Source organism: Papio anubis, chromosome 4 (genome assembly GCF_008728515.1).
Source record: "Papio anubis isolate 15944 chromosome 4, Panubis1.0, whole genome shotgun sequence".
NCBI lineage: Eukaryota > Metazoa > Chordata > Mammalia > Primates > Cercopithecidae > Papio > Papio anubis.
Window position 1 is genome coordinate 125,250,907 of NC_044979.1, and position 26,768 is coordinate 125,277,674.

At 45.1% G+C, this 26,768-nt stretch overlaps 1 pseudogene; it reads right to left on the reverse strand.

The window, feature by feature from the left end:
• Positions 1-310: 310 nt before the first annotated feature.
• Positions 311-5,580, reverse strand: LOC110742940 (annotated as a pseudogene).
• Positions 5,581-26,768: the final 21,188 nt, after the last annotated feature.

The window sequence follows — 26,768 nt, forward strand, 5'->3', positions numbered from 1 at the left end:
TCTTTTTAAGTTAATGGTCTTTTTATTGGGGAGAAACTAGCATTTACAACTTGGAATGGAAGTAAACTGTAACTTGTTGAACAGCAATGTTGATGACTGTGCTGAAGCCCACAGCCACAGCCTACTCTGCTGGCTCAAAGTCATGGTTCAGAGGGTTTTAAAAACAGAGTCCAAAGATGCTCCCTTGGTAAAAGTTTCTTGTTAAAAAACTTGTGTGAACAGTGACAGCCATTTCACTCTAGAACAATGCAGACAACACTAAACCAACATACATGGGCATGCCACCAGGGTATGTCATCATCACCATGGATTACGGCACACAGAAGTACAAGACGACCATCCCACTAGTTGGGCTATGTCTCAAGAGTTTATCCTTCACCCCATTTTTCTGTACATCATCCTAAGATAAACCAATTTTAAATGTTTGTTTTCAGTAAATCAGTTATGACAATTTATACTAAACAAATTGAACCAGAAACCATTTGAATAGGTTTGGATTTTTCTTTTTTTTTTTTAAATGCAAATGGCTGACTGCTGTCAGTTGTCCAGCTGTATGCATGAAAAACTGGCCAGCCCAAACAGTGTATTAATCATGACTAAATGGAACTTTAAGGAGTCCTTATTATTAAGGTAGTACATGTACTTACATTGTAAAACTGATGTGTAGCTTGGTCTTTAGGGGACAGGATCACCAACAAATACATGAAGATTTTGTGTGTGTGGATAGAAGGTACTTTTGACATTCAGTTTTGCTATATAGAAACAGAATGAATCAGCTGGGCACAGTGGCTCACGCTTGTAATCCCAGCATTTTCGGAAGCTAAGCTGGTCAGATCACTTGACTCCAGGAGTTTGAGACCAGCCTAGCCAACATAGCAAAACCCCGTCTCTACTAAAAATACACAAAAATTAGCTGAATGTAGTGGCACACGCCTGTAATCCCAGCTAATTGGGAGGCTGAGGTATGAGAATCGCTTGAACCCAGGAAGCAAAGGTTGCAGTGAGTCAAGATCATACCACTGCACTCCAGCCTGGGTGACAGAGCAAGATTCTGTCTTAAAAAAAAAAAAAGAAAAGAAAGAAACAGAAACAGAAAATTATAAACCTTTTTCTTTTTTTTTTTTTTTTTTTTTTTGCAAGAGGTAAGTAAAAGATTCCATTTGATTCTTCTAGAACAGGGAAAAGGGGCTGGAAGTAGGTCTTCATTTTTGCAGTCATAATCTGTATTAATTCTTCATAGTCAACTTGTCTGTCTCCATCAATATCTGCTTCTCTGATCATTTTATCTACTTCTTCATCTGTTAGTTTTTCTTCTGTTTGTCATGACATGATGCAGTTCTGCTGCACTGATGTAATCATTGCCACTATCGTCAAAGACTTGGAATACCTCATTATTTCTTCCTCACTATATGTGTCTTTCATTTTTCTAGCCATCATGGTCAAAAATTCGGGGAACTAAATGGTGCCATTGCCATCATCATCCACTTCATTGATCATGTCCTGCAATTCAGATTCTGTTAAGTTCTGACCCAGTGACCTCATGATGGTTCCAAGTTCCTTTGCTGTGATGGTGCCATTACCATCTTTATAAGATAGGGAGAAAGCTTCCTTGAATTCAGCAATCTGTTCTTTGGTCAGCTGATCAGCCGTGGTGCCAGCGAAGGGAGGAAGAGCAGAAGGGGCGAGGTGGCAGCATTGGCCCAGAGGCTGGGACTGCGGGGAGCCTCCTCTGCTGCTGCTGCTGCTAAGGGCATGCTGTGCACTGTGCACTGTGCCACTACCTGCATCCCCACCTACTGTGAGTAATGGCACCTCATCCATGACATTCCCAGCACCACTGCACAGGATTTTTTAATATAAGCAATAACAAGTCATGACTATAGACGACTAAAACCCAGGCCAAGCTGTACCCACAAAATTGTGTCTCTCTGTGGAATGTGTGGACCCTGGAGAAATGAAAGGGGGGAAAAACTTAAGATGTTTCATTAAGGCACTAAAACTGTATGTTTACATGACTAACAGAAATGAATACAGTAACACAAAGAAGGTGAACCAGATTAGCAAAGTTTTGCCTCTTGATTGCTATTTCCTTTGATTTCAGGGGAGAGGGATTGATAGAGAGGACGAATCCCATTCCATCTACATTTGGATAAACCATCTACTCCTTAAACAGCGTTACTGTAAGTAAAAATATTCAAAAGGTCAGTCAGTCTCCCAAGCAAGATGGTGGAACAGGATTTTCCATGGCTGTCCCTTCTCAGAAACATCCATTTGAACAACTATTCATGTGTGAAAATACCTTCATAAGAGCAAAGGAATCCAAGGGATAGATTTCAGTACCTGGGTGCAGCAGAGAAATAGAAAAGAGGGCAGGAAGGACAGTTTCAGATGACCCACATCACTCGTCCCCCACGCCCAGGCAGTGCAGCCTGGAAAGAGATACCCTTCATGTAGGGAAGGGAGAGTTAAGTGAGCACCCAATTTTGCTGTGGACCTTAGCAGTAAAACCTGGTGCCAAGTCAGACCCCAAAGTCCAAGGCTCCAGGCTGACCCTGCAAATTAAGGCTTCAGGCCCACCTCAGATTCTGGACTGGCCCCAGCACCAGACCTACTCCCATAGTCCCAGACTTCAGGAATGCCCCAGTGATCAGCTCCTCTAGTGCCAGATCCCAAGGGCCCCCCACCATGACCCTAGGCTCCATGTCTTCTCCAACACCAGGTGGACCCCTCTGTGGGAAGGAAACTTAAGATGTAGCCCTCAGGCTACAGACTCCAGTGGACTCAAGATCCAGGCCCTCCCCTATAAACCCTAACACCAGGCCAGTCACTGTAGACTTAGGTTCCAGGACCACTCCCATGGAACTAGGCTCCAGGCTGGCCCCAGTGGACCTAGGCTCCAGGACCATGCCTAGGGATGCAGTCTCCTGGCCCATCCCCATGGTTTCAGACACCAGACCTGCCCCCATGGGCCAGATGCCAGGTTCTCCCAAGTTAACCCTAGTGTGAGGCCAGCCCCCACAGATTCAGGACCAGGTTAATCTCCATGGACACAGACACCCGGTCCCTCAGCACCAAGTCATCCCTTTGCAGACTCATGCTTAAGTTCCACTCCAGTACCGGATCCTCTCCTGTGGACCCAGGTTCCAGCCAGGCTCTGCAGATATGGGTTCCAAGTCTGCTCCTGAAAACCCAGTCAAAAAGCCCACTGTAGTGGACCCTGGCACCAGGCAAGTCCCCTGTAAATCCAAGAAACAGGCTCACCCACCTGATGACCCAGAACCAGGTCAAACTGCCTGAAGACTCCAGCAACAAGCCTATCCACAGATCCCCACAAGGTGGCCCACCCAAAATCTCTAGATGGGCTGACTGGTGAACGGTTTTCACTGTCAAAGCCAGGATGTAAAGGTTAGAAGAAGTACCTACTTCTTCAAAGCACAGACACCAATGCAAGGCAAATATCACAAGTAATCAGGGAAATATTACACCACCAAAGGAAAAAAATAAGTTACTGACTCTAAAGACATGGAGATCTACTAACTGCCTGACAAAAATCTCAAAATAATCATGCTAAAGAAGCAGAGTGAACTATGGAGAACACAAATTAACAACTAAACCAAATCAGAAAAACAGTACATGAACAAAATTATAAGTTAAATAAAGACATAGAAACCATTTTAAAAAAAACTGAAATTCTGGACCTAAAGAACAAAAAGAACAAAAAACAATTAACAAAATGACAATAGTAATGCCATACCTAATCAATAATTATTTTAAAGGTAAATGAATTAAAATCTCTAATTAAAAGATGTGGAATATCAAATGAGTATAAAAAAAGATATAACAATATACTGCTTATAAGAGATTCAGTTTAGCTTTAAAAACACACAGAGGTGAAAAGCAAAGAATGGAAAAAGATATTACATGCAAAAGGTGACCAAAAGAGAGAGCAGAGTGGCTATATTTAGACAAAATATACTTTTAAGTTAAAAACTCTCATAAGAGACAAAGAAGTTTATCATATAATGATAAAGTCATCAATTTATTAAGATACTACAACAATTATAAATATGTACTCAACATTGGACCACCTGAGTATATAAAGCAAATATTAGTAGAACTGAAGGGATAAATACCCAGCAATACAATAATAGTAAGAGATTTTAACAACTCACTTTCAACAATGAACAGACAATTCAGACAGAAAATCAATAAGGAAAGACTCGACTTGAACAATACCGTAGACCAAATAAATCTAACCAACATACACAAACATTCTCTCCGACAACAGCAAAATATACATTTTTTTCAGGTGTGCGTGTAACATTTTCCAGGAAAGATTGTATATCAGGCCACAAAACAAGTCTTAACAAATTTAAGAAGACTGAAATCATAATAAGTATATTTTCTAACCGTAATGGTATGAGAGTAAAAAATCAATAACAAAAGGAAAACCAGAAAATTCATTTATAGATGGAAATTAAACACACCCCTGAACAATCAATGGGTCAAATACAAAATTTAAAGAGAAATTAAAAATATTTTGAGACAAATGAAAATGAAAACACAACATAACCAAAATTTATGGGATGCAGCAAAAACAGTTCTAAGATGGATGTTTGTAGCAATGAATGTCTACGTCAGAAAAATCTCAAATAAACAACCTAAGGTTGCATCCCAAGGAACTAGGAAAAGAAGAAAAAACTAAGTCCAAACTTAGCAGAAGGAAAAAATAACAAAGATCAGAACAGAAATAAATGAAATCAAGACTAGAGAAACAATAGAAAAGTTCAATTGCAATAAGAGTTACTTTTTTGCAAATATAAAATTGACAAACCCTTAGATAGTCTAACTAAAAAAAAAGAGAGAAAAGACTCAAATAAATAAAAAATTATAAATGAGAAAGGAGACATTACAGTGGATACCACAGAAATAAAAAAGATTGTAAGAGACTATTAAAAATTGTACTTCAACAAATTGGATAACTTAGAAGAAATGGACTCACTGCTAGAAATGTAACAGCCTACCAAGACTAAATAATGAAGAAACTGAAAAATCTTAACAGACTAATGATAAGTAAGAAAACTGAATCAGTAATCAAAACCCTCCCATCAAAGAAAAGCCCTAAACTAGATGGCTTCATGGGTGAATTATACCAAACAGTTCAAGAAAAATTAACGTCAATCCTTCTCCAACTATTCCAAAAAAAAACTGAAGAAGACAGACTACATCTAAACTAATTTTACAAGTCCAGCATTACCCCAATACCAAGACCATTCAAGGACACTATAAGAAAAGAAAATTACAGGCCAATATTCCTGATGAACACAGATGCAAAATCCCTCAACAAAATGCTAGCAAATGGAATTTTACAGTACACACATGTACCATGATCAAGTGAGTTTCACCCCATGGATGGAAAGATGGCTCAACATACACAAATCAATAAATGTCACACACCACATTAATAGAATAAAGGATAAAAAGTACATGATTATCTATATAGACGCAGAGAAAACATTTGACAAAATTCAGTATGTTTTTTGGTTGTTTTTTTTTTTCTTGAGATGGAGTCTTGCTCTGTTACCTAGGCTGGAGTGCAGTGGCGCAATCTCAGCTCACTGCAACCTCCATCTCCCAGGTTGAAGCAATTTTCTTCCCTCAGCCTCCCTAGTAGCTGGGATTACAGGAATGTGCCACCACACCTGGCTAATTTTTATATTTTTAGTAGAGACAAGGTTTTACCATGTTGGCCAGCCTGGTCTCAAACTCCTGACCTCGAGTGATCCATCCGCCTTGGGATTACAGGTGTGAGCCACCATGCCCAGCTCAATATCTTTTCATGATAAAAAATGCTCAGCAAATTAGATATAGAAGGAATGCATCTCAATATAATAAAAACCATATATGGCAAACTCACAACACATCATACTCAAGGGTGAAAAGCTGAAAGTTTTTTCTCTTAGATCAGGAGCAAAACAAGGAGACCCACTCTCACCACTTCTGCTCCATATAGCACTGGATGTCCTAGCCAGAATAATTAGGCTAAATAAATGAATAAATAAAAGGCATTCAAATCAGAAATGAAGAAGTAAAATTTTCTCCATTTGATGTCATGATCTTATATATAGAAAATCTTAAATACTCCACCAAAAAAATTGTTAGAACTAATAAACAAGTTCAGTAAAGTTACAGGATACAAAATCAACATACAAAATTTAGTAGGGTTTCTAATACCAATCACAAACTAAGAAGAAAACAAGAAAAAAGCCCATTTACAATAGCTACAAAAAAATAAAATACTTGAGAAAATTTCACTAAGGAAGGAGGTGAAAGAGCTGAACACTAAAGACTATAACACACTGATGAGAGAAATGAAAGAAAATGCAAATCAATGGAAAGGTATTTCATGTTCATGAATTATTAGAATTAGTATTGTCAAAATGTAGTATCCAAAGTGATCTACAATACAATTCCTATCAAAATTCAAATTTCATTTTTCAAAGAAATAGATAATCCTAAAATTTGCATGGAGCCACAAAAGATGCTACATAACTAAAATAATCTTGAGCAAAAATAACAGAGCTAGAAACATACTACCTGATTTCAAAATATACTACAAAGCTTTGGAAACTGAAATAACATGGTGGTCACTTAAAAAAAGAAATACAGACTAATTGGCCAGGCAAGGTGGCTCACACCTGTAATCCCAGAACTCGGGAAGGCCGAGACGGGTGGATCACTTGAGGTCAGGAGTTTGAGATCAGCCTGGCCAACATGGCAAAACTCCACCTTTACTAAAAATACAAAAATTAGCCAGGCTGTGGCAGGCACCCGTAATCCCAGCTACCTGGGAGGCTGAGGCAGGAGAATTGCTTGAACCTGGGAGGGAGATGTTGCAGTGAGCCAAGATGCACTCCAGTGGTGCACTGCACTCCAGCCTGGGTGACAGAGCAAGACTCCGTCTCAAAACAAAAAGAAAAAAAAGAAAGAAATATAGATCAATGGAACAGAGCAGAGTCCAGAAGAAAATCCATGCATTCACAGTTGATTGATCTGCAGCAAATATGCCCAGAACCCACAACGGAAAAAGAACAGTCTCTTCAATAAATGCTGTTAGGAAAACTGGATGTCCACAAGCAGAAGAATGAAATTAGACCTTTATGTCATACCAAATACAAAAATAAACTCAAAATGAACTAAAGTCTTAAATGCAATACTTGAAACTGTGAAAGTCTTAGAAGAAAACAGGAAAAAGCTTCTTGACATTGGTCTGGGCAATGACTTTTTTGATATGTTGGCAAAAGCACAAGCAACAAAAGCAAACATAGACAAATGGGATTGCATCCAACTAAAAAGATTTCGCATAGCAAAGGAAACAAACAACAGAGCGAAGAGACAACCTGTGAAATGGGAGGAAAATATTTGCAAACCACGCAGTTGATAAGGGGTTAACATCCAAAATATACAAGGAACACAACTTAATAGCAAGAAAACACATAACCTGATCTAAAAACAAGCAAAGGATATGAAAAGACTTTTCTCAAAAATAGCCATTAAGTGTGTTTACCCATTGGTTCAGAAATCTGCCTTGGACTAGAATAAAAGAACTGCAGGAAAATAATTGAGAAGAATACTGCTTAACTTTACCAACAGATTTTCTCCATGATTTTGCTTTTATGTAAGCAAGTTGTATAACCTTGTGAAAATTACTTGACCTCTGTTGGCTTTTGTTTCTTTTATCTGAGAAAGTAAGAAGCAAAGATGATGATTCAGTCTGAAGGCTGCTTTCTGATCCGTTTCCCATGGGTCACACCAGGGTGTGTGCAAGGTCCTTTACCTCCCTGAATGAACCATTGTCATCAAAACCATGCAGATACTGACAACCTCGAATATTTGAATCAAATGAGATGAATGTAAACATCCTTCAAATATAACAGAGCAGGGGTCGGAGAGGACAGGAGAGAGACGCCGACCAACCTGGAGATACTACTCTCTTTGCTTTCAGAGGGAGGGATGGGGCATGAGCCAAGGGATACATGTGACCTCCAGAAAGTGGAAAAGGCAAAGAAATGGATCCTCTTCTGATGCCTCCAGAAGAAATCAGCCCTGCTGGCACCTTGATTTTAGCTCCATGAGACTTCTGACCTCCAGAACTCTAAGGTAATAAGTTTGTGTTGTTTTAAGCCATCAGGTTTACGGTAACTTCTTATAGCAGCAATAGGAAAAAACTAATACAATCTCCCATTCTGGAAGTATTTTGGAAGCTGTGAAAATTAGGGAATAGTCAGAATAATGAGAAACTAAGGAAAAGTTGGAGATCAAAGGAACATACGAGAGGAAATAAGTGAGAAAAGGACACAAAAAGAAATCAAGAAATGTGAGGAGAGAGACTGATAAGACATTCTGAAAGTGCCTTATTCCCTGTAAAGGATGTACACTGGCCTGGGGAAGACTACGATGTTAGAGAATTTAAAATGCAAAGCACATAATATGATGACATTGGTTGTGGGCTCTGAACCTCTAGAAAAGGAGTCTAGCAATCCATTCAACAAATATTTCCACCACGTCATCTGACTGCACTGATGTGCCAAAGCCCCCTAGGTAGAGCTACCATGGAAAGACCACATGAGGCCAGAGTCAGCCAGATCTGGAGATGGCCCAGGCTGTGCATGCCAAGCAGCCACTGAAATGGGCAGGGCTTAGTTCTAAGACAGTCCAGGTGAATAATCTGGTCATCGTCAGGTGAGAGAGACAACAGTAGCTACTTTTTAGGGAGTGCTTACTATGGCCGAGCACTTCAGAGACTGAGTACACAAATGCACAATGGCCAGAACATCTGTAAGAGTAGAACTCCCACCCAACCCCTGCAGCAGCCAGCCCAGGAGGCCAAGCCGACATCTACAGGAACCAGCCTGGGAGGCCAAGCCATCATCTACAGGAATCAGCCCAGGAGGCCAAGCTGTCATCTACAGGAAGCAACCCAGCAGGCCAAGCCGACATCTACAGGAACCAGTCCAGGAGGCCAGCCTGCTCTATGCAAGGCTTGTAAGAATTCAGATTGCTATCTCTAGAAATAATACCGGAAATTAAGCAATACATTCTCTAACAATCAGACCCAATGGGCCAGGACTTGATTAATAACTGACAGTTTTCCTAGTTTTTGTCCCTGCTTCCAATCTAGGACCAACCAGAGAAAGCCCAGTATGTCCCCTAGCTAATCTCATGGGATGCCCACTTCTCACCAGTCGCCTCTGGCTTCCCCAGGCCCACAGCCTCCACCAGGCCTCCGAAGCCTCCCCTTTTCCATGATGAAGCTTCTCCACTCCTCACCTGCCTGTGAGTCTGTCAGGACACAAGTGATGGCCGCGGACCCCCTTGCTATAGCAGCTCTGAATAAACAGCCTTTGTTCTCATTTGGGTGGTCTTCGTTTATTTCCACCCACTAAGGAAACCGCTTAGGAGACACTCACTCAGAGCTGCCCCTGCGCTAGTAACTTACAAGACAGGTGACTGCGGAAGCTAGAGGACCACTCTGGCTCCTGAGCTCTGCTCTTAGTCATCTGACACTTGGGTCTCAGAGAAGTTTGGTGAAATTATTCTTCCAAAGCCTACCACCAACCAAGTTTGGAAAAGACTGAGCTAGAGTTTGGAAAACAAAGCTGTAATCTGGGAGCCAGAAAAATCAATTGTTGAATGCCAGAACCGAAGGATTAAACTGGGGAAAACCACAGAATGTTCCCACAGACCCACTCTGCAGGGGTATTCCTTTCCAGCAATGAATATGCTTCAAAATGTGCCCAGGCTCTCCTGAGAGTTCCTCCGGGGTCTGGTCTCAGACTGCCCAACACACTCCAGGCCTCCATGCCAGCACTAGACCCTCCTGGCCCTCAGGACCCCCAAGACCATAGCCCCCCAGGCTGGGCACACATGAACCACCAGCCTGTCCTTGGGTCTGACTGACTCTGGACCCCACACCTGACCATGAGGCCCTGCCTCAGGATGCTGTGCAGCTGCATGGGGGATGAGACCCCCGTCCATCCCCCAGGGACCACTTTCCCACCTTGGGCCTTGACTGCCTCCGTGAGGCATCCCCACACCCTATACAAGATGACATAGGCTTCCCAAACTTCAGAGGCTGGAACAAACACCCCACCCCTGGGAGATGAGGGTTTTGTCCTCACTCCTGTCTTGGGATCCCTTCCCGCGCCCTGCTTCTTGTCCCAGCATTAATGGCATCTTGGGATGAGGGACAATGGGAACTCCCTCTCCCACCACCATCCCCAAAGACCACCAACCCATAGTCTAACATGTTGACATCTCCCATGGTCCTCTTATTGAAATTGGAACAAACAGCTTTTAAATCAATTCCACAACTACCACTCCTACACTACAGCACCCTCCAGTGGAGGAGAATGCCACCGGGAGGCCCTGGGTTTCCATCCAAAGAACAAAAAATATTTAAAGCCTACAAACCTCCCCCCAAGCTCCACAAAGCCAAGGACACAACTTTAAGGAAACTAAGCCATAGCAGCTGCCATCCCCACCTCTCCTGGCCCCTCCTTGCTGGCTTGCATGGAGCCTGAAGGGGGTGAGGACATGCTGGAGAAAAAAATCACAATAGAAAAAAAAACCACACACACACACAGGCAAGACAAGGAAGACTTGCCAGAAAGTTAAAAGCATGTTGACAGAAGGCCGCCTTGGGATGGGCCAAAGAGCCATATGATTATGGCCAACAAGCACCTCAGGCAAGAAGAGGCCAGGCGTGGGACACCAGTTCCCCTGTGTGGCCCCATGTTCGTGACCATGTTGATCAGCCTGCAAAGACAGCGATGGGGCTGGGAGGAGCGTGCTGCACGGGAGGAAGACCACAGCTGAACAGAGGCAGCCACAGCATGCTGGGACCTGGGAATGGGAGGCACGTGGTCCAGTTGTCCTGACAGCAGAAGGTTCCTGATGCTCTCTTCTGAGTGTGGGCAATATGGCCGAGCATGCACCTCAGATGCACGCCGTGGAGAGGCTGAGGAGCAGGCAAACTTGCACTTGTGTCCACACACAGCTTCCTCATGGAGACCCCAGCACCAGACACAGTGCTGCCAGGCTGGCGACCCAGGGCCACAGCCTCCTGCATGACAAGACAGGCCAATCAGGGTGCCCCATGCCTCCAGACCCCACAGAACAGGATCCAAGCAAAGCAACCAAAATGTTCATGAATAGGAGTAAAGACATTTGAGGACCAATTGCCAACTGCAGGAATCGTGTGCACCTGGAGCGCTGGAGTTCTTTTCCACAGCAGGGAAGGTCCAGTCAGTGCAGAGCAGAGCTGAGGGCGGGCGGCAGGCTGACTCCTGGCAGGCATTGACAGTCTAACCCCTTGCTGCTGAAGAAACTCACTGAACTAGTTCTGAGAGTCAGGAAGGACCCTTTTGTTCCTGACCTGACTGTATTTGGGCTTCTATCATTAGTCCTAGCTAGAACACAGGGAAATCTGCCCATCTTACATCTAAAATTAGGACATATATTGAGCACGGCCCCCCAGCTCCCACCCCCTTCCCCAGAATTCACGTGAAACAGTGACCCTGGGGGCAGCAGAGAGAGCGCCCTCACGAGGCCTGGTGCTATGCCAGATGGGCTGGGCCACTGGGGCAGGGAGGGGAAGGTGCCGCCTCACATGGGGCACATCAGGTGCCTCGGGCAGCCTCATGGTGCCAAGACAGCCAGAGAAGCAGAAACGCCAGAAATGCCATTTCCCTCCAAAAGGACTGGGGCCTCAGAATCAGGAACATCAGCCCTTTATCCCAGGCTCCTCACTCCAGACAGCAGGACATGCCTGCTCTCAGAAATCCAGGTGCCGCCCTCAGAAATCCAGCCATCCAGAAGTACAACCAAATATTGCTGGACAGAGCCTGTGTGGGACTCTGTAAGGGGTTTCTTGCACCCAGGTGGAGCTATAGGACTGCTATGGGCTGAACTGTGTCCCCCAGAACTCCACCTGGTGAAGCCCTAACTCCTCACGTGACTGTATTGGAGACCGGGCCTGTCACCAGATGATTAAGGTTAACTGAGGTCATGAGGGTAAGCCATGATCTAATAGGGCTGGTGTCCTTATAAAAGAGGAGGAGATGTCAGAGCTCTCTCTCCCTCTCTACCATGTGAGAACGCAGCAAAAAGGCGGCAGTCTGCCTGCCAGGAAGAGAGCCCTCACCAGAACCAAACCCTGCTGGAACCTTGATCTTGGACTATTCCAGCCTCCAGGACTATGAGAAAATGTCAGTTGTTTAAGCTACCCAGTCTATCAGGTTTTGTCACGGAAGCCTGAACAGAATGCAGTGAGGACGGCAAAGATCTCTGGGTAAGTATCTCCCATGGTGATGCCCTCCTGGTACTCAGATTTTCTGGACCTGAGAGAACACACCAGTAGCCTGAACTCTATATGCTAAAAGAAGAGAGCCTGCTGCACCTGCCGCTGGCTGCCTGTCAGACACCCCAGCATCAGATGGGATCGGCATGGAAAGTCAGGCCCCTGCTACATGACACTTGCAGACCTGCAAGGTGGGTTTTATGACCAGGAGCCCATCTTCCCTCACTGAAGAAGTCAGGGCTGCTGGCACCAACCTTGAAGAAAATCATCAGGCAAGGTCCTGGCTCAGGACCCACTTTGTCAACTGGGCCATGATTTGGGGACCTCAAGTGTGCGGAATGAAGAAAGTCTTCCAATTCCAAATACCCAGGAGTGTGAGAGGAGTGTGAGAGGCTGGGCTGCAGCCGGGAACCTTCCTTGAACAGCCAGTCAGCAGGGGAGCCACCCGGGAGAAGTTCACGGAAAGCAGCCTGACCCCACTCGAGCTCCAGGAAGGTGCGGACTGTGTCTGGCTTGGTTCACTGTTTTCCTCTCGCACTTGCGCAGGAGGCTGCCCCGGCTGCTGCCTTCCCTGAGGAGGGGAAATGCTGGGCCCTTGGACAGTTCCTGGCTGCCTTCCTGCCATTGCCATCACTGCAGCTGGGCTCCAGGCAAGTGACGGGGATGCTCCATGTGTTCATACACAGAGGACATCTTCCTGGCCACTCGGTGTGATTTCCCGTCCTGTAGCTCTCTTCCGGGTTGCTAGGATGAAGGTCAATTCTCACCTGTTCTGGGTGATTCCTTCTCAGGAAAGCCATCCTGTCAGGGAGAGAGGGACTCGGCACCAAACGGAATTCATCAGGGGCTGCTGGTGCTGGCAGCCTTGCTGGCTGGATAACCATAAATCCCAAGGCCCGTCCACCTGCCCAATGACTCTCCGTATTTCTAGAATCCATTTGCTCTCCCTTCCCCTGAAGATTTTTTTCACAACTGCTCACTGCTCAAAATCCCCAGGCCCTTCCCTTCTCCTCACTCTCCAACCATGGCATCACCTCTTACGTTGCTGAGTGTGCACAGGCAATGATCTTCCACTGCCGCCACCTCTGCAGGACGTCCTGCACCTGGGCCTGGTGAGCCCCTGCCCACCCTGTGGCCGCTGGTGAAAGGCCCTTGCTCCTTCTTCAGGCAGCCCGTCCCACTCTTGTCAACTTAAGGACTGTGCGCCTATAATTATCTCCTCTCCCTTGGACATCATCAGTCCCCCATCTGCTGACACCACTCCAATTATTACCATAAACACACAATGTGTTCTCGCATCTCCCACCTTTCTAAACCACATCCCCCTGAGCTGCTGCACCCTCCATGGCAGCTCATTGCTGGACCCTTTGCCGGCCCTCCCCTCTATCTCATCCACCACCCACCCCTGATGTGAATGAGAGCCAAATGTTCAGATCGTTAAATATCTATTTCCAGCCCCAACATCTTCCCTGAAATCCAAATTCAAATATCCCAATGCCTACTTAGATGTCTAGTAGGTGTCTCAAATTTAGAAAAATCAAAACAACCTCTTACCAAATACCTTAAGCTTGTTCCCTCAGCCAACCCCATTTCAGCAGATTACACCTATATTTTCCCTATTGTCTAAGGGGAAATCTTTATTAACTGTTTTCTTTCCCATACATGCTGAAATTCTTGCTGGAATTCAGCAGCAAGTCACGCTCACTCTTCCTTCATGAATTCCGGACCCACAACCCCTTCTCCCAGCCTGCAGCCGAACAGGCCAGGCATGCGGCTGCCTCTCTGAGCCCTCCACCATGAACACCACAGATCCCAGAGCAGACAGACAATGAAGGATACACAGGAGCAAGAACCAGTCCCACCCGGCTGCCTCGCTCAGTATGCAGGGTCAAAAAAACTGTAATAGCTCACCCTAAATCATGAGAGTAACTAGAAGACACAGGGCTTGAACCTGGGAAGTCTGGCTCTCAACCACTACACTAAAATGCAGGCAAGGGCAGGACACAGAGACGGTTCAGAACATACAGTATTCCCCAGCTCATCTGCAAAACTCTTATTCTCCAAATGGAAAGGGTCAGGGGTACCCAAATCCCTTTCCCTTCCCACCTCACAGCCCCATGTCCTGGCGGCCACACATGGTTGCTGGCCATATGTGGTCGTGACAGGAGAGGAACACAGGCATGGCCAGAAAAGGAACAAGGGATACAATGGCTGCTCCTGAACGAACACCAGGCCCCTCTTCTGGACTTGAGGGTTCCCCTAATGTGGCCTGGCTCATGGGAGAAGAAGCCAAAGAGGACCCCACCTGGTCAGACACAGAGTGCCAAAACTCTACAGTTACAGATTCCCATGTGATCACCGACACTGCTTTAAGAACCTTTTAAAATACAGATTTCTAGGCCTGATTGAATCAGAGCATCGCAAGTAGCATCTGGGAATCTCTGCTCTTAGAAGTTTTTCATAGGATTCTATTGGTGCAGAGAGTAGATCTGAGGGAGGTGACTGGGGCCTGGTGGAAGGGTCAGCTTCCAAGATGACCCCCAGGGATTCCCACCACCAGATAGCCATGCCCCTGAGGAGCCCCCACCACAGTGAATACCCCTGGTCTGTGTACCAATTGGATCTTGCAAAAATGATAGTGTGTGGATTATGAGATCAGGTCATAAAAAGGACACTGCATCTTTCCCCTCTGTCTCTCTGGATTGCAAGCTCTGACACACCACGTTGTGGGGAAACTCAGCAACCCTGTGCTGAGTCCATGGTGAGGCACCAAAGCTGCCTGCCAACAGCGAGTATCAACATGTCAGACACATGCGTGCCCCACCATGGAGATGTCTCCCTCAGCCCCAGTCGGGTCATCAGGTGTCTATACTCCTCCTTGACATCTGAATGGCAACTCTAACTCACAGCCACCCAAGCTAAGCCCTCCTTAATTCCTGACCCACAAAATGGGATAAAACAATACATGTTTATTGCTGTTTTAACCTTCTGAGTTTTGCAATAATTTGTAGTGCAGCAAAAGACAACTGATACACCTGGAATGATCAGAAGACCCTTTCCAAAGGAAACGGGTCCCGGGTCTGATAAGAAGAGAGGAGGGCATTAAGTAAAAGAACAAGCTGATGCGGGTATGACATACTTCACTGACACGAAATAGAGAAGAGTACATATACCCCTGTGCCCAAATTTCTATTTCCCCTGTAAGAGTGCCAGTGCCCCTCCAGAGAGGGGGTGCTGGCATCACTGCGCCTGGTGTGGGGGAGGCTGCCCTTCTACAGCAGGGTGGGCCTGAGCCTCACCCACTCTCTCCATCATCCTCTAGCTGGGCTGCACATTCAGATCCCTGGACAGCTTTGAAACATATTGATTTCAGGGCCACACTCACGAAGATTGTGATTTAACTGGTCTGGGTTGTAACCTAGGCATAAGAATTCTGAAAATCTCCCTGGGTGATTCTAATAAGCAGCTGCAGCTGAGAACCATGGCTACAGACAAAGAGCTTCATGCTCTGACTGTCGCTAAGGCTAAGCGTAAGCCTGGTGAAGGGACACAATGTTGCAGCCCTTTCTTTCAATGCAGGCAGGCATGCAGGGGTGTAGGGACCATTCCCACTCAAGTCAGGGTATGGCAGAAAGGGCCTTAGCTAAACAAACAGCCAGCGGAGACTGCTGATTTAGGTATCTACGACCATGGGGCATAAACCATAATAATCATTTGTTGGCCAGGGGCGGTGGCTCACGCCTGTAATCCCAGCACTTTGGGAAGCCGAGACAGGAGGATCATGAGGTGGGGAGATGGAGACCACCCTGGCTAACACAGTGAAACCCCGTCTCTACTAAAAATACATAAATTAGCCGGGGGCGGTGGCGGGCGCCTGTAGTCCCAGCTACTTGAGAGGCTGAGGCAGGAGAATGGGGTGAACCCGGGAGGCGGAGCTTGCAGTGAGTGGAGATCGGGCCACTGCACTCCAGCCTGGGCGACAGAGCGAGACTGCATCTCAAAATAATAATAATAATAATAATCATCATTTGTTATAATTATGACCCACATGCAGCTCTGGGGCTTGGCCGGACCCTGTCGTGGGGTTCTTACACAGACTCTGTCACGTGATCAGGCAGTGGCTGGGGCTGGAATCCTCTCTTAGGCTTCTTTCCTACATACCTCACTGGTGTGTGATGCTGGCTGTCAGCTGGGTCTTCTGCTGGGGCTGTTGGTGGGACATCTGTCCATAGACTTTCAGTGAGGCCTGGGCTTCCTCACAGTATGGCTGCTGGGTTCCATAAGTGAGTGTCCCAAGAGACACCATTAGGACCTCATTTAGGCCACACTTGGAAGGCATGTAGCACCATATGGTTAGACTTCGTGAACCCACTCAGATCTCATCTTGAATTGTAATCGCCATAATCCTCACGTCAAGGGAGAGACCGGGTGGAGGTGATTGAATCACAGGGGTGATTTCCCCCATACTGTTCTCGTAAGAGTGAGTTCTCACGAGTTCTGATGGTTTTATAAGGGGCTCTTCCTCCTTCACTCAGCACTTCTCCTTCCTGCGGCCTTCAACCTGCAAAGAGGGTGCCTTGCTTCCCCTTTGCCTTCTGCTATAAGTTTCCTGAGGCCTCCCCAGCCATGCTGAACTGTGAGTCAATTAAACCTCTTACCTTTATTAATTATCCAGTCTCAGTAGTTCTTTACAGCAGTGTGAACACCAACTCATAAACAACATCACCACATTTTACTCATAGAGGGAACTGCAAAGGCTCAAGGTGCTATGAACTGAGGTGTGTCCATGAAATTCACATGCTGAAGACCCGACTCCTGATGTGATGATGTCTGGAGATGAGGCCTTTGGGGTCTAGGTTTGGATGAGGTCATGAGGGTGAGGCCATCATCATGGGATCAGTGCCCTTAAAAAGAGATGCCACAGAGCTTGCTCCCTCTCTCTCTCTCTCAGCCATGTGAGAAAAAAGCGAGAAGCCACTGTATGCAAGCCAGGGAGGGCCCACGCCAGAAACTGACCACGCTGGTGTGACTTTCACCCTCCAGAACTTTCTTTCACTCTCCATAACTGTGAGAAATTTCCACTGTTGAAGCCACTCCATCCTTGGTACTTTTTCTGGCAGCCCCAGCTAACCAAGTCACAGAGGAGGAGACATAGGCCTCCCTTCTTGATAGGAGTGTCAAAGAATTCTCAGACATGTTTAAAAACCACTGGAACTAAAAAGGACATGTAAACTCCACCTCTTGGTTACAGAAAGACTTATGCCAGTGAGCCTGAAGCTGTAAAGTTTTCCAGGTATTTAATAGATGATCAGTGGCAAAATTACTTTGTAATCCATTGAGTTTCTAAAAGTGTAGCTCCCAGACCTTTTCACGCAGAAAGGGGAGATGGAGATCGACTTGGCAGTTTCACCAGCAAAGGAACAGAGTAGATTCTCACTGATTTTTAAAATCCCATAACATAGCACTATGCCTGGCACATGGGAGGTGCTGTGTAAACATGTTATACCCTGACTCACTCAGCTCCCAATGCCTGTTTCCGTGGCGGCCTCAGCAACCCATGCAGAAGATTCTGGGCTCCGTGACCTCTATCCTATGTCTGGTATTACTCTGCCTGCAGGAAACAGATGACAGTGTGTGGACAAGGTGTGCACCTGCAGCCAGGTGACACAGATGGGAAGTGGGGGCAGAGGCTGAGACTGTCTGGAAGCAGGTATTGGAGTTGACTTCCACTCTGAGGGGACAGCGTGGGTGTCTGTGGGGGGATTGGCTGTGGCTGAGAGACTGGGATTCATTTCAGGTGTGAACGACAGGGCTCAGTGGGAATGGAATGCAGCCTAACCTCCAGGGCTGCTCCAGCCCCTGTGTAGCCGGGTCCTGGCCATGTGGTGGGTGTTAGCCACTCACTGAAAGACTGATGGGGCACTGCTCCCAGGGTCCCCTCTAGTCAGCTAGAGTCTATAATGCAGGTAGAATATCCACAAGCCCTTCTGGAGAGAGGGGAAGGCAGCATTTGGAGGAGCCCCAGGGAGGGCTTGCCCTGGGACCTCAGGGGTGGCTGAGGAGCTGAAAGGAGGCCACGTTCCCCAGGGCAGCAGTGCACTGAGGAATGGACGAAAGGGCCATCGAGATGCCCCGGTGCCAGAGCGCTGTTGGCCTGAGGGATTTGCTAACCTAGTGGAAAGAGTGGAAGGGCCACAGGGAGGCTACCTGAGATGGAATGGGAAGAAGTCCCCAGGACCAGGAGGCTGTCTCCATGTAGACCCTCAAAAACAAAGAACCAGCCCAAGTGACGACTGCTAACATTTGTTAAGTGGTTGCCATGCACCTGGCAGAAAGTGAGAGCCTTCCACCATCTAGCAGCTGTGGCCCGGCTGTGGGAGGTGACTTCCCAGTCATTCATGAAATACCTCATGGCTTTGTCACCAGCAGCTCCGAGGTGGTGCTAGCCCCATTCTGCTTCTCCGGAAACTAGGTGTATTTGTTTCCACTGCTGCTCTAACAAACTACCATAAACCCATGGCTTAAAATGCAGACATGTATTCCATCAGGGTTCTGGAGACCAAGAGCTCCAAATCAAGGCATTAGCAGGGCCCTGTCTCCTCTCAAGGTTCCAGGGAAGAATCCTCCCTTGCCTCTTCTGAGATTCCGGTGGCTCCCAGCAGTATCTGGGCTCCTTGGCTTGTGGAGGCATCACTCCAGCCCCTCCTCCACTATCACACGGGCTTCCCTTCTGTGTGTCTCTGCATCTCTTTCCCTCATCTTATAAATCACATTTCAGGGCCCACGCAAATCCAGGATGAACTCAACTAATTATATCTGCAAAGACCTTATTTCCAAATACGGCAATCTGTCACATTCTGAGGTCCTGGGTGGAGATGGATTTTGGGAGTCATTATTTACCCTGGTTTTTTTTTATTATACTTTAAGTTCTAGGGCACATGTTCACAACATGCAGTTTTGTTACATATGTATACATGTGCCATGTTGGTGTGCTGCACCCATCAACTTGTCAGCACCCATCAACTCATCATTTACATCAGGTATAACTCCCAATGCCATCCCTCCCCCCATTCTCCCTCCCCATAATAGGCCCCGGTGTGTGATGTTCTCCTTCCCGTGTCCAAGTGATCTCATTGTTCAATTCCCATCTATGAGTGAGAACATGCGGTGTTTGGTTTTCTGTTCTTGCAATAGTTTGCTGAGAATGATGGTTTCCAGCTGCATCCATGTCCCTACAAAGGACACGAACTCATCCTTTTTTATGGCTGCATAGTATTCCATGGTGTATATGTGCCACATTTTCTTAATCCAGTCTGTCACTGATGGACATTTGGGTTGATTCCAAGTCTTTGCTATTGCGAATAGTGCCACAATAAATATACGTGTGCATGCGTCGTTATAGCAGCATGATTTATAATCCTTTGGGTATATACCCAGTAATGGGATGGCTGGGTCATATGGTATTTCTAGTTCTAGATCCCTGAGGAATCGCCATACTGTTTTCCACAATGGTTGAACTAGTTTACAATCCCACCAACAGTGTAAAAGTGTTCCTATTTCTCCACATCCTCTCCAGCACCTGTTGTTTCCTGACTTTTTAATGACTGCCATTCTAACTGGCGTGAGATGGTATGTCATTGTGGTTTTGATTCGCATTTCTCTGATGGCGAGTGATGACGAGCATTTTTTCATGTGTCTGTTGGCTGTATGAATATCTTCTTTTAAGAAACGTCTGTTCATATCTTTTGCCCACTTTTTGATGGGGTTGTTTTTTTCTTGTAAATTTGAGTTCTTTGTAGATTCTGGATATTAGCCCTTTGTCAGATGAGTAGATTGCAAAAATTTTCTCCCATTCTGTAGGTTGCCTGTTCACTCAGATGGTAGTTTCTTTTGCTGTGCAGAAGCTCTTTGGTTTAATTAGATCCCATTTGTCAATTACACTGAGTCTTTGGAAAGTTTAAGAAATTACCTAAGTTTCCACAACAAATAAAAAGGTGGCTGAAATGGGGTTTGAACCCCCGGAGTGAAGCTGCCCCTGTAGCCCACAGTGGTGTCAGCAGCCCGAGGGCTGAACAGCTCTAACCTCATCCCCGCACCCAAGAAACTGCCCCACCACCACCATCATTTTTAAGTCAGAGAGACAGAACCCAGTAGAGAACACAGGGCAGGTCTCAGAGAAGAACCCTGGCTGGAATACAGGGCAGGTCTCAGAGCAGGGCCCAGGCTAGAATATAGGGCGAGTCTCGGAGCAGGGCCCAGGCTGGAACACAGAGCAGGTCTCAGAGTAGAACCCAGGCTGGAATACAGGGCGGGTCTCAGAGCAGGGCCCAGGCTGGAACGCAGGGCAGGTCTCGGAGTAGGGCCCAGGCTGGGACACGGGGCAGGTCTCAGAGAAGAACCCAGACTGGGTCTTGGAGCAGGGCCCAGACTGGAACACAGGGTGGGTCTCAGAGAAGGGCCCAGGCTGGAACACGGGGCAAGTCTCAGAGCAGGGTCCTGGGGACAGCAGCACCAATGGCTCTTCCCGAGTGGACTAAGTGAGCCAGGAGGGCTCTTTTAACTCTGCAAGCCTCAGGTCCGTCTTGAGACTCATGGGAGATTCCATACACCTCCTAGGCATCCCAAGAAGTGTTTTCCCCAGATACTTGTTTCTTCATTAACCCTACATTTGCTGCCACCCTTTAATTAATGTGATCTATCAAGAAAATTTATCTTCAGTCTTCTCTCTGGACTCCCCATTTCCTCTGGCAGTCCCGAGCCATTCTAAATTAGATTTCATAATCGTTCCCCAGATGTTTAATTCTCCTAATGAGCATTTTCTAGCTCAGGCCTGCACTGCTCTGGCCTGTAGGGTCCCTGAGGTGTGCCCATGGGGAAGGCGGTACTCTTCAGGGCTTGGAGTGGATTTTAATATTTAAATCTTCACAGCACTGCAGACACTAGATGGCAGTGGTTCCTAATTATTGGTGGCTCCAGGCACGCTCACCTTCTTCCTGTGCTGCCCGGGGAGGTCAGACACCAGTGTGGAGGTGGGAAGTGGAGCATCCCTAACCGACCAACCCCATCCTGCAGACCCAGACCCAGAGAGCTCAGCCCAGGCGAGGAAGAAAGGAAAGGATTAAGGGAAGCACTGAGAGGGAAGCTGTGAAGCAATGAACTTGACGAGGGGTGCCGATTTCCTCTCCAAGTGCCTCAGACAGATCCACCCCTGAGAGGCCCTTACAGAATGATCCTCTCCAGGGGAGGCTCAGAAGCTGTGGCCATTGCCTGGCAAGGTTTTAGGAGCCTGCCCTACCTTGCCCCCACCCCTTATCCCCCACAGGTAGGAAAGTCCTTGGGAAAGGCAACTCAGCAGGGTTCATCAAAAGCCCCCAAAATGTCATATGATCACTTTATATGTAGGAATTTGTTGTAAGATTAGAAGTCAATAAGAATATATGTTTGGGAAACCAAGGCAGGCAGATTGTTTGAGCTCAGGAGTTTGAGACCAGCCTGGACAACATGGCAAAACCCAGTCCCTACAAAAAATACAAAAGTTAGCCAGGTGTGGTGGTGCTTGCCTGTAGTCCTAACTACTTGGGGGCTGAGGTAAGATGATCACTTGAGCCCAGAAAGTCAAGGCTGCAGTGAGATGAGATCACACCACTGCACTCTAGCCTGGGTGATAGAGTGAGATTTAAAGGGAAAGAGAAAGAAAAAAGAAAACAGACTATTCATTGTAGAGTTATTTACAGTAGTGTGAATTTGGAAATTGTGTAAATTATACAACTGTCAAAAGAAAAACTTCAGTCAATTAAATTTAAAGGAGTTTATCTGAGAAATGAACCATTCACAAATTGGGCAGTCCCCAGAATCACAGCAGGTTCAGAGAGACCCCAGGGTTGCCTTGTGGTCAGAAAAAAATTATAGACAAAAAAGGGAAATGACGTACAAAGATCAGCAGTGAGGTACAGAACAGTGGGATTGGTTGCAGGTTGGTGTTTGCCTTGTTTGAACATGGTTTGAACACTCAGCAGTGCATGAATGGTTGAAGAACGGCTGCTGGGATTGGCCAGGTCTCAGCTATTGTTACAGGTGCATACGCTTAGGTAGACAAGATTGAGAACCTAACTTATTAAGTTAGGTTACAGTTCATCCACAAGGACTCAAATATAGAAGTGCAGAGTCCTTCTCAGGCCATACTTCATTAACCTTAACACTTCTCCCCTTTTAGTCATTTTCCCAATTTTCAGCGATTGACCAAAACTTTAGTGATTGATGTCATTATCACCAAGGTAAATGTACTATTCGGCCTTGAAGCCCACTGGGGAACAGTAGAACAGGGAGTTTTGCAAAGGTGGGAACAAGGACTGAGTAGAGGGTAGCTCCTTATGCTGGAACGTCCTGTTTACAGAGAAAAACAAAACCTGGTCTGTTACAGGACCTATGTGTTTCCTTAAAAATCTTAGTTTGATCATGTCACATTTAGCACAAGTGACTCCATTTTTGTTTGGTTTGGTCCGTTGGAGCCTAGTGCATAAGCTCCAAAACAATCGCTTCTCATCATTTTGTTTAAAATTTTTACTGAAATTCTCACTTAGGTAAGAGTGTGACTAAAACTTGAGCCTTAGTGCCACTCTGTTACCATCATTTTTGGTTTCTCATCTCAGCACTTCATTCATAGCTTATGGTGTCCCCATGGTTGCAGATTCCTTTCAGCTTTTGTCATTCCAGTTGAAGACAGACCATTTGGCATTCTAGAGATGGCTGCATGCAAACATTTAAAACCTTTGAGGGAATGAAGCGCACCAGGAATATTACTATTACGGCTATCCGGAGGATAATACCGAGAGTTTGGAGAATGCTCCTTACCCAGGGTCCCCATAAACTAAACCACCTAAAATTAAACAGATCAAAGAATGAGCTAGATAGAGTCTACTTGCCTAACTAAGCAGTCTTTTCATTAAACCCCTACAACTGAATCTCTGTAATACCCGATGTTTTCTCCATAGACCATAGTGCCAGCAGCTTCACAGATACTGCTATTTAGCCAGTAAGTAATCTAGAGCAATTATATTGTTTAGCGTAACTTTCATAAAAGAGTTTAAAGTCTGTTGTGTAACCATAGCCTTTACAGTAGCATTTGCTATAGAGCTTATTAAGAGGGATACATTTCTAATCATTGCCTCTTTTACTCCAAACCACAAAAAAGGACATAATAAATGCCCTTTTAGAAGAGTGAAAGCCTCCTGGCAATGTTCTCTTTAACTCATGATATAGGTTAAGAGGAGTTCTGTTTCTGACTGACTATGTGGCCTATGTGGTATGTGTACCATTAAAGTTTCTCACCTACATTGGCCTTCATCTTTTATCTATCAAAGTATAAGGTTATCCATGAAGAAGGCTGGCTGCAAAATCCTTCACAAATAAAAGTATATTCTGTAAGTGCACATTACAGACCCCCTTTTTACTTCTATTATTCATAGAGGCATAAGCAAGGGAAAAAAAAATATTCGAAGATAAGAGTCTTGATCCGTGATCTTGGGAAAAACTGTTCACATCAAGGATGCCATCTTCTTCCCGGGAGAAACTTCCCTGGTTAGATTTACCTTAAGGGTTCTAATGGGTATACAGTTCCACAAGTGTGAAGAAAGCCTTCTCAGCTGTGAGATTACGAACCCAAGTTTCAAGGACCCAAAATTTTGTTTCAGTGTGGATGGTAAGGGCAGTCTTTCTCTGATGTTCTCAGAAGATCCAATCTTCAGGTTCTAGACTGTGAATGGGTTGATTGTCTTCAGTGAACCATAAAAAGCTTTCTTTACCTGGTGAAAACACACTGTGGCATAATAAGCTACTGTTGTAACATCAGCCCTCTTGCATGGGAACATATTTATACAAACAGAAAACAGGCACTGAAAATGACAATTGAATGAAATCCCTTTATAAATGTTTAAATGGCCCATCAAATAGCAGAATATACCTAAAGTTTTGATTGTCTTCCAAGGAATATGGTTTTCATATTTGTCAAAATAAACATTTTGACAATGTTTAGTGACAACTAAACATTGTTCATAAACTATGTTAGCAATTTAGAAGTCATCACACCAATATATATTTAATGTGGATCATTCTCTCTTTTCCATAATGAGTCTTGGAATACAGAACTTTTTTTTTTTTTTAAGACTGAGTTTCACTCTTGTCACCCAGGCTAGAGTGCATGGCACGATCTCAGCTCAATGGAACCTCCAACTACCGGGTTCAAGTGATTCTCCTGCCTCAGCCTCCCAAGTAGCTGAGATTACAGGCACCTGCCACCGCACCCAGCTCATTATTGTACTTTCAGTACAGATGGGGTTTCACCATGTTGGCCAGGCTGGTCTTGAACTATTGACCTCAGGCGATCCACCTGCCTTGGCCTCCCAAAGTGGTGGCATTATAGGTGTGGGTCACCGTGCCTAGCCACTGAAAAATTTTTTAAAAGGCAAAAGCTTTTTCTCATCAGAGGGAAGACTTAGCTTTCCATGCAATCTGTCTCTTGTCTTTCCTCTTTTTTTCCTGTAGTTTATTTAACAGGCAAACAAAAATCTTTCATTATCCTTTAATATTACATGAAAATCTAGTTCAAGAGAGAAAGCCAAATTTTACCCTTGCATTAGTCTATTAATGTCAACCCCAATTTTTAATAAAACCTTATACACAAATCTATCAATCTTAATCAGTTTGACCATAAGGTGAGATTCTCATACACCTTTTATAACCCTTAACAATTTTTGTGAAAGAGCGAGCAGTGCTGCAAGAAAAACCTGTTGTGCTTTTATTCCAATGTTCAATTTACAGAAAACCTTAATAATTCCCACTTGAACTTTAGCCAATGTCCACACAGAATTTCTTTTCACAGGATTAATTTTTCGCAAACCATCCACAACTTGTTCAAACCTTTGGCTTTATCTTACATAATTTAAAACAATCCTTAACCCTCTAAACTAGGCAAAAATTTACATTCCCATACTTTCTTATCATCTTTTACTTAAAACACATTTTACTTTTCTAACACACTTTGCATGTAAAACTATTTTTTTAGTAGTCTCAATCACATGTGATAATGGTAACTCTTAGCAATTTTTAATTTTGGTGAAAAACCTAGTAAGTTATTTTAATTATGTACTTAGGTATGGAGCTTAGGTATGGTTATTTTAATTATGTATCTAGGTATGGAACCTAGGGTACTACACAGAAGTGCAGATAAGACTCTTTCCAGCATAGCTAGGGATGTGGCGAACTCCACATGTCCCCAGGCCTTACCCAGCTGTAAAGTAGGCAAGTTGAACAATTTTTATAATTTAAAGCAATTTATAACCTTAAAGCAATTAGTAAACCTAATACCTGACATGCCTAATTTAGATGAAATATCTGTAATTTACCAATAATCTTTAAAGCTGTTATTTCCCGAAGATTACTAAAGTTATATGAACTAAGAGACATTACGGTTTTTATTTTTTCAAAATATTTAAGTGCTTATTTTTCTTTAAACCAGTTAGAGCTCTTTTATATAAAAATCACACAACACATACATAACTACACACAGAGAAAGAAGAGCCAGTAAAAGTTGTAAGATTTTTCATTTGCCAGTTTTTAAGGGTTTTTTGTTTGTTTGAGATGCAGTCTTACTCTGTTACCCAGGCTGGAGTGCAGTGATGCTATCTCGGCTCACTGCAACCTCTGCCTCTTGGGTTCAAGTGATTCTCCTGTCTCAGCCTCCTGAGTGCTGGGACTACAGGCAGATGCCACCACATTCAGCTAATTTTTTATTTTTAGTAGAAACGGGATTTCACCATGTTGGCCAGGCTGGTCTCGAACTCCTGACCTCAGGAGATCCTCCCACCTCAGCCTCCCAAAGCACTGGGATTACAGGCATAAGCCACCGCGCCTGGCCAGTTTTTAAGTTTTTTTAATTGGATTATTGGCTTTAGGGTGGAGTCCTTGGAGGAACAGGGCCAGGAAATCATGCAGTTTCTAGGGCTTAATAAGCAGGCACAGCTGGAAGACAAAAACGAACCTCCAAAATTAAGGGTCCCATATTTATACCAGATCCTAGATCCCAAAAAAGAGGAAATCAGCCCATCTCCCATGGGAGCCTTCTTTCTCAGTGAGGGGTGGGGACGTTGCCACACCTTCCAGGTGGCCAAGAGCTTGCTTCTCTAATTCAAACATGCGAAGAACTGAGTATCCCTACCATAACTGCCATCAGCCATCACTAAAGTAGATTTCCTACCTCGTTATTACACACCAAAGTTCTCTCATAATGCAAAGTAGTTTCTGATACCTCCCAAAAGTCAAAACTGTCAGATAACGTAATGCAAAACGAACAGAGCCTTAGATTTTTAAAAGGGATCTATCCGTTTTCAATTCCTGGGGTTCTATGAGAATA